Source organism: Cadophora gregata (genome assembly GCF_030347475.1).
Source record: "Cadophora gregata isolate MNR1 chromosome Unknown scaffold_62, whole genome shotgun sequence".
Classification (NCBI taxonomy): domain Eukaryota; kingdom Fungi; phylum Ascomycota; class Leotiomycetes; order Helotiales; family Ploettnerulaceae; genus Cadophora; species Cadophora gregata.
Window position 1 is genome coordinate 1 of NW_026695984.1, and position 9,286 is coordinate 9,286.

The 9,286-nt window shown below is 28.3% G+C and overlaps 7 non-coding genes across 7 annotated transcripts; all 7 read left to right on the forward strand.

Annotated features, from left to right (window-relative positions):
• The first annotated feature begins 4,981 nt into the window (after positions 1 to 4,981).
• Positions 4,982 to 5,054, forward strand: ONS95_012774. Its single transcript has one exon. It is a non-coding gene; the product is annotated as a tRNA-Glu (tRNA).
• Positions 5,055 to 5,169: 115 nt separating this feature from the next.
• ONS95_012775 lies at positions 5,170 to 5,242 on the forward strand. The gene has a single exon. It is a non-coding gene; the product is annotated as a tRNA-Met (tRNA).
• Positions 5,243 to 5,264: 22 nt separating this feature from the next.
• On the forward strand, positions 5,265 to 5,347 carry ONS95_012776. Its single transcript has one exon. It is a non-coding gene; the product is annotated as a tRNA-Leu (tRNA).
• Positions 5,348 to 5,533: 186 nt separating this feature from the next.
• On the forward strand, positions 5,534 to 5,605 carry ONS95_012777. The gene has a single exon. It is a non-coding gene; the product is annotated as a tRNA-Ala (tRNA).
• A 317-nt stretch (positions 5,606 to 5,922) lies between these two features.
• Positions 5,923 to 5,996, forward strand: ONS95_012778. The gene has a single exon. It is a non-coding gene; the product is annotated as a tRNA-Phe (tRNA).
• A 265-nt stretch (positions 5,997 to 6,261) lies between these two features.
• On the forward strand, positions 6,262 to 6,334 carry ONS95_012779. The gene has a single exon. It is a non-coding gene; the product is annotated as a tRNA-His (tRNA).
• Positions 6,335 to 6,359: 25 nt separating this feature from the next.
• ONS95_012780 lies at positions 6,360 to 6,432 on the forward strand. Its single transcript has one exon. It is a non-coding gene; the product is annotated as a tRNA-Met (tRNA).
• Positions 6,433 to 9,286: the final 2,854 nt, after the last annotated feature.

The following is a 9,286-nucleotide window of genomic DNA, read 5'->3' on the forward strand; positions in this document are numbered from 1 at the left end:
AAAAAAAAAAAATACATTACTATCCGTTAAATGGATAGTTTTTAACTATTTAGGGAGAAGGACCTCAGCTTTGTCTTAATAAAATCAAGACTAAAGAGGTAGATCTGTTTCTGCGAAACCTATATAAGTAGGTAATTCAAGGCACATCATAGCAGGTACAGAACTGTGATCTCAGGCAACTTCTATCTTATTATTCTATTGGCTTTTTCGGCCAGGTTATAGAATAAGGGGGGGTAATTTTGCATATATCGGGCAATCGTGAAGATTTTATCGGTGAGTATTCGCACTCGGAAGGGCAATGATGAATATTGAATAATCGGACATAGTACGATAAGGTTGTATGTCTAAAGGGAAACAGCCCAGAACAAGAGTTAAGGTTCCAAAATTATTGTTAAGTGAAATTAAGGAAGTTTCTATCTAATACGACTAGGAAATAGGCTTAGAAGCGGTCCATTTTTTGAAGATCTCGTAACAGAGCACTGGTTTAATAAATAAACGCTTGCGTTTAATTTATACTGATAGTTGCACCGAAAATTTAACGGATCTAAACAATATACCGACACCTTGTCCATATTTATTAATAATTTATTATTATATTTAATGGGGTAGCAGAACGTTGGGTAAATCAAGGACTTATTCTTTTTAAGAATAAATATAAGATAACCCAAGTGAGAATGCTGACATGAGTAACGAAAAAGGGTAATACCCTCGCCTAAAGCTTATGGTTTTAATAAAGTAACGGCCTCTAAGTTTACCAATCCAAAGGGATTAAACGATGAGTAAATCTTTGTCACAAAGTAACAACCTTCTTTTTAATAATCTAACGTAAGTAATTACAAAAGGTAGAAAAATAAAGTGAAGAAGGTTCTGGAAAAACAGTAACTATATATTTGCAATAAACTAAAACAGATGAGCAATATTTTTATAGTAAGATAATCTAAACCGTACCTAAAGACTACCCCCAGTAAGCTAGTAGAGAATACGAAGGCGTTTGAGTGAACAATCATTAAGGAACTCGGCAAACTAACTACCGTAACTTCGGGATAAGGAGAGCCATTCCTCCTAATTAATATTAGGTTAAGAATAGGAAGCATGGAATAGTGTTGTACGACTGTTTAATTAAAACAAAGCACTCTGCAGTAAGATAACAAATCAAAGTATTGAGTGTGATTTCTGCCCGATGTCGGCTGGTTAACGGATTTGCTAAGTCGACTAATATAAGCTTGGCTTCGAAGGAAACCCCGATCAATGGCGGCCTTACCTATAAGGGTCCTAAGGTAGCGGAATACCCTGGCCGTTAAATGCGGTCTTGCATGAATGATTTAACGATACAACAGCTGTCTCAATGATTGGCTCAGTGAAATTGGAATAGCTGTGCAGATACAGTTTACCTCTAGTTAGACGAGAAGACCCTATGCAGCTTTACTGTTGCTAGTTATTGAATATGATATTGCGATTTTTAGTTATAAGGTAGTGTTAACACAATTGAAACACCTTTATTTAGTTTATCATATTGGTAGATTTTCTACGTGAAAGTCTCAAACTTTTTTGCATGCTTCGCCTTGTAAGAGATTTGAGATAATCATTAACCTTCTTTGAAGGAACAATTGCTAGGAGGCAGTTTATGCGGGGCACAGATCCCATAAAAAGTACCTGGGTGTATCCAAAGTTAATTTTGTAAAATTGTCATATAATTATGATAATTAAATATACTAATGATGTATATTTTTTTTTTAGTATGTTATTTGGTATAGCTTGTGCTATAACTAATCCAGCTATATATCTATTGAGTTAGAACTAATATTTTTTATTCAAGTAAGATTTTAACTATATGGAAAATAGTTGTAATTAAAACATTAAGAAAATACTTTTTAGTTTTCCAATGTTTTTAGTTATGTTATTAGTAGGTATGTACTAATATAGCACATCCGGTGATTAATAAAATTACTAATAATATAATTATGTTTATTACTTGTCAAGTTTAATGGCTTAATCTTGCTTTACTGTTTGACTTACACGTCTATCAGTCGCGTAAGCGGGGCATATGATCACAAGATGCAGAAAGGAAAGGTCTTGGATAATTGAAAAAGCTACGCTAGGGATAAACAAGCTATTGTCCCACAATATTTATTATATTTATAGTAAATGTTGTAATAATTGGGTTAATTTCAAGAAAGACTTAAAATAAGTTAACTTGAAGCGAATTTTACTTCAAATAGTAAAAACGTTCAACGACTATAAGGTTTGTTTGGTTAAATAATACCATAATACCTTAATAAGAATCCAACAATTTTCTCTTCCTTTATAATATTTTAAAGTTAGGTTGTTTTAAATTAGTAATTTAAGAATAATTTAACAAATTAATAATTAATATAAATTATATTAATGAAATAGACTTAATCCTAGATTAATGATTAAGCAAAATTAGATATAAAATTAAATAACATGAGAGACTTAAAAACACAAGTAAATATTGAGATGAATTCATCTCAAGTAAATTTAGATCCAAATTTACCTATTTTATTTGCCAAAAAAAGTAAAACAACCATATATAAACAATTGAATTATATTAAAAGTGATACGGGTATAACTAGACATTATACACCTGCATCTCAAGAATGATATAATAGTATATATTCATATGACTCTAATTATATAAAAACGTTACCTACAGCAGATAAAAATCTTATAAATATTTTAAAAAGTTTTTTTAATTTTCAACTTAACCGAGATTTATTACAAAATAAAACTAAACAATTACTTCTTAGATTCAGACGAGTGTCTACTAAAAAAGTTTTTATAGGTAGAGGTGAATTAAAACATACAAGCAACAAAGTATTAATTACGTTTTATGTTCTTAATACAGAGGGTATGTTACTATCACAGAATTACGAAAAGGCTAAAAAAGAAATTTTTTATCCTCGTTATGATTTGAAAAAATCTGTTAAATACAACCGTGAAGGGAAAGCCCTCATAAAATATAATAGACCCTTAAGTTGAGAGGAATTTTCTATTTTAGGTGACCATGATAATTTATATGAAATATATACTATGTCCATTATTAACAAATACGCTAACTCTTCCGAAGTAGAGTTATTAAATACTTATTTTGTATTTTTAACAAGTTTAGTTAAAACAAATATTATAACAGAAGATGAAAAACGTATAATGTTTCTTAATAAGATTTCAAGTTGAAAACCTCTAGACTATCTTAAATTTGATCAAGTTAAACTTGAGTCTATAAAACATTTTAAAGAAAAAAAATTACGATACTTTTTTTATTTATTTAAGTTAAATAGCTTAAAATTTACAAATCAGTTTATGTCAAATCTTATTAATTTAGTAAAAATTTTATATAATAAAGAAGTTGAGTTCAACATAGTAAAATTAAAAAAAATGCATTTAAATAGTGATATTTTTACTCAAGTTGTATCATTAAAACTAAGAAATAGAAATAATAGATTATATAAAGTTTTAAAAACATCTTTACGTAAACTTAAATTACCTGTTATTAGGAAAATAAGTGAAAGAATACCTAGACCAAACAAAGACCAGTTCTTGGTTAATAGAATTCGTAATAATATTATTAGCTCTATGTTTAATTATAACAAAGGTAAAGATTATTTAAACAATCTGTTATTAAGTTTCTACCCTGCCGCGGATGATTTACAAATAAATGTTGTAAAAAGATCTTATACGAAGAAAAAAAAAATTTCTTTAAAAGGTTTTGTAATTAGACATCATTTAAAACATTTAAAATTAAGAGGTATCAGAGTGGAAGCAAAAGGTAGATTAACTCCCCGAGCAACTGCATCAAGATCTGTATTTAAAATGAAATGATTAGGAGGGTTAAAAAATGTGGATTCTTCTTTCCGAGGATTATCTACTATCATGCTAAGAGGTTACCATAAATCAAATGTACAATATACACTTATAAACTCTAAGAACCGTAACGGTGCTTTTGGAGTTAAAGGCTGAGTAAGTAGTAAATAAAATCCTTAAATAAATAAATTTAAATGTTTATATATTAAATATATTTTTTATATATTTTTTTTATTTATTTTTTTACAGGTGTGCATATTTATGTTAGCCATGTTTTTAATTTTCGCGTTGCATATATCATAAATAGAGAAAATTGAATAAATAGTCTGATCCATTTTGAAAAAAATGGCGGTTAAAAGTATAATATATTGCTTTTAACTTAACACAATATGAACAGGCTAATTGCGCCAGGAAGTACAAATTGAGTGCGCAGTTTGGCACCTCGATGTCGGCTTAACTTATCCACATGAATGCAGGAATCATGAAGGGTTCGACTGTTCGTCGATTAATAAGTTACACGAGCTGGGTTAAATACGTCGTGAGACAGTATGGTTTCTATCTTCTAGAGGAAATTAGAATAAAATAAGGATATCCCCCTCGTACGAAAGGAGCTGGGTATATTAACCTCTGGTTTACCTGTTGTTTATGTGCCCAATATTAAATAAATGAAGAAAAACCTAAATAAACTAAAGAGATGATAGGCACAATGGGGTGTTACTTACACTTAAGTAAATCTATAGCATAGGCACGGCAGGAACGCTAAGTTAGTTAAAAGTAAGTGCTGAAAGCATTTAGGCGCGAAATTTACTTTAAGATATTCTTAAATATACGTAGTGGAATACTACGAAATAGTAAATAATAAAAAATCTTTTTTATTATGCAATAAAACCCTTTATTTTAGCTTCCTTAAATTAAAGAATATTATTGCTATTAATAGGCTTTAGCTGAAAGAATTTAAATGTTTTTAGGTATAAAGTACTAATTTAATATTTAACTAATTTTACCCGATATCACACATATTTTTATGTATATAAGAATAATAATTATAATAAATACAACTACATTAACTTCAGTCCGGTTAGCATAAAAGTAATGTAGCTGTTTTGTAACCAGCTGAAGCAAGTGCGATACTTGCACTGGACTTATTTTATACATAATAGGCCTTATAGTCAAGTGGTTAAGACATAATGTTTTCGTCATTACATGCGAGGGTTCAACCCCCTCTGAGGCTATAAATTGTATATTAATATAAACTTATATTTTTTATAATGCGGATTGATGTAATAGTAACATAATTGGCTCATGTCCAGTCTATATTGGTGCAAATCCTTTGTCCGCATATATAAGAAGGTCATAGCTTAATTGGTAAAGCAAGCTGCTCATGACAGCTGAGATGAGTGTTCAACTCACTCTGGCCTTAGATTTATCAAATAAAAATATACGTCCGAGTGCTGGAATTGGTAGACAGGACGAACTTAAGCTTCGTTGATATAATATCGTAGAGGTTCAAGTCCTCTTTTGGATACGTTATATGGTTTAAAGTCATAAACAAATTTTTGTTTATATTATATAAACGCTATGTCAGCTTCATATATAAAAGGTTACATATATATTTATATTACTATAAAGTGCTTACCAACATAAAATAATAAAAGTGCAAAAGATAGTACATAAAAATAATATTATAAATCTATATATTATTATATAAAAAGGGGACATAGTTTAATTGGTAAAACTGCGATTTTGCATATCGTTATTTCAGGATCGAGTCCTGATGTCTCCACTTAAGGTATAGGTATCTTTTTCAGAGAGGGTGGTTAACAAAAAATATAATGGCAATCTGCTTATATTTATATATATGGCGTTATAAGCTATATTAACCATAGTTAATATTTTTTTTAATAAATCTTAGTTCATTTAATTATTAAGATGCTAGGATTTTACTAAAAAAAAAAATATTTTTATTTGGTTATAGTTATGTTAGATAATCATATAGAATTAGACACGTAAGCTAATTTAAATATAAATTATACTTCATGTATCATAATAGATATAACACTTAAATATGTAGTGTATATAGCTTTACAAGCTGTATATATAGCTCGAGAAGCTCAACCTGGTAGAGCGGAACTCTGAAGATGTTTAGGTTGTAAGTTCAAATCTTATCTCGAGCAATTTAAAGGTAGTGATGGAACTGGTAGACATGAATAGCTTAGGCCTATTTGATTATTTTTATATCTTATCCGTTCAAGTCGGATCTACCTTATGCAATGTTATTAGTTTATTATTTATCTATATATTAATATATTTAAAAATATGTTGTGGACTAATCGGTAAGTCATAAATTTTTGGTATTTACCATTGAGTGTTCGAATCACTCCAACATAATTACTTTTTAGTATTATATGTTTAAAGTTATATAAATATTATGATTTAAAGGTGGATATAGTTCAATAGGTAGAGCGACTGTATGTGGCACAGTGTGTTCCCTGTTCAAATCAGGGTATTCACCCTTTATAATCTAAAGTATAATAACAGCCAGGGTAGTTTAATTGGTTAGAACATTAATTTCATGCATTAAGAATGAGAATTCAAATTTCTCCTCCGGCTATTTTTAATACTACATTTTTGTCTTATTTTTATTGTATATATTATATTTTTAATGTGTTTAACATATACAATAAAAAGCGTAAAATTTAATTAAATGATTGAAGCTTTATATAGATTGTACATAGCATAAAAAAAGTTTAGATATATAATTAAAAGTGAGATATTTTTTTATTATTACGCTAAAAATAAATATATAAAAGTTAGACTCTTTTATTTATTTAATGATTATATTATCAATATTACAATTATTATTATCGAATGCGGTTACCTTAAGACGAGATAAGTCTATATTATATAGTAGAGTGTCTATTATAATTCTTCTTTATTCATCATTATTATCTTTCACGAGTTTATATTTTACATCTTTAGACAGAGGTATAGGTTTGTATGGAGGATTATTTCATGCAACTAGTATTACCCATATTTTTCATATGTTTATATGTTTAATCAGTGGACTAATACTTCAACTTACAGCATTTTATCCTAGAAGGGTGTGAACAACTTCATATTCTTCTCTAAATAAAATGCTTTTTTATAATTTATTATATTACAGAACTAAAATTGTAAATAAGATGGGGGAACAGTTTAAAATAATCGAGTACCCTTTAATATTATTATTTATAGTTAGTGGTGCAATATTTTTAGTATCTACAAGTGATTTAGTTTCTATATTTCTATCTATTGAGTTACAAAGTTACGGTTTATATTTACTTAGTACATTATACCGAAATTCTGAATTAGCTACTTCAGGTGGTTTAACTTATTTCTTATTAGGTGGTTTAAGTTCTTGTTTTATTTTACTAGGTACTAGTTTATTATATGCAAATTCAGGTACTACTAATCTTGATGGTATATATGTTATAACTAGTTTAAGTGATTTGGCCAATGAGGGTGGTAATAATATTTTATATTGATATAAAAGTTATTATATTAACTTTTCATTGCTTATACTTAGCGTAGGTTTCTTATTTAAGGTGAGTGCTGCACCTTTTCACTTCTGATCTCCTGGTGTATATGATGCTATACCTACTATAGTGACTACATTTGTAGCTATTGTTGCAAAAATTTCTATTTTTGTATTTTTATTAGAATTAGTGCATTATACAAGCAATTCTTTATTTAATTTTAGTTTTAGTTGGACTTCTAGCTTACTTGTAAGTTCTTTACTTTCATTAATTGTTGGTACAGTAGTAGGTTTAACTCAATTTAGAATTAAAAGATTGTTCGCTTACAGTACTATATCACATGTAGGGTTTATTTTGCTTGCACTAAGTATTAACAGTGTAGAGTCTATACAAGCCTTTATATTTTACCTTATGCAGTATTCTATTAGTAATTTAAATGCTTTTATTATATTAATTAGTATAGGGTTTTCTCTTTATTATTACGTAAACGAAAGCAATGAATACAAACAACTAGATGATAAAAACAATTCTCCAGTACAATTAATAAGTCAACTTAAGGGATATTTTGAAATAAATCCTTTATTAGCTTTAAGTTTAACTATTACTATTTTTTCTTTTGCAGGAATACCTCCTCTTATAGGATTCTTTGCAAAACAAATGGTACTGAGTGCTGCATTAGACAGTGGTTACATTTTCCTTGCACTAGTTGCTATATTAACTAGTGTTATTAGTGGTGTTTACTACTTAAACATCATTAAACAAATATTCTTTGATGCTCCTGAGCATACAATTAATCCAGAAATCGCCAATTTGACTTTACACGGTAACATAATACAAAATAATAACTTAATTGAAAAAATAACGTTTAAAACAAATAGTATTATATTATCTAGTTATTTAACTATTACTATATCTGTATTAACTTTAATAATACTTTTATTTATATTCGTACCTCATGAATGATTAAGTTTAGCTAATATATTAGCATTGATATTATTTAACCAATAAATGACAAGTACAACTTTTTTTTTTGTTTTTATACCTTTATTGGCCATTATTTTATTGGCCGTTAATTTGATATTTGCTCCACATAATCCTTACCAGGAAAAAGATAGTGCGTTTGAGTGTGGTTTCCACTCGTTCCTGGGTCAAAACAGGACACAGTTCAGTATTTCTTTCTTTATATTCGCATTGTTATTTTTATTGTTTGATCTAGAGATTCTTTTAGTTTATCCTTACGTAGTAAGTGCATATACAAATGGCATATATGGTTTAACTATAATGTTGATCTTCTTTTTAGCCTTAACATTAGGTTTTGCTTTTGAACTAGGTAAAAATGCTCTTAAAATTGATAGTAGACAAATGCTTACTTTAAGTATTTTTAAAATAAGTACAATAAGTCATATATCTACCTTTAATAACTCTATATTTAGAATTTTGGCTAAATACCCTTTAGCTAAAGTTTTTTTGTTTATTTCTATTGTAAGTCTATTTACTATGTTTATATATTACATAAATATAGATTTACTTACAAAAAATTTTGAATTTTTTTCTTGTTTAGCATATGGTTTATTGATGTGAACTGCTAATAATGGTTTCATCAATTGATTCTGCGAGTACTTAGGTATAAAAGGTAAAATATGCTTAGATTTTTTATTTGATAAATATACGCTTAAATTAGGTAGTGATGGGTTACCCGTGACTAATACACGACCAACAGCATTATTTAAAAATTCAGGTGATGAAGGATCTAACTCTGGTAAAAATTCAGATGATGAAGGATCTAACTCTGGTAAAAAATTAGATAAAGGTAAATCTACTGATAGGGGTTATCATGATTCGCCCGGGGAAAGTTCTAGCTCAGGTCAAAAATTAGATAAAGGTAAATCTAATAATAAGTATTTTTATGATCCTGAGTTACCTCCATCACTTAATCAAGATATGCCTAG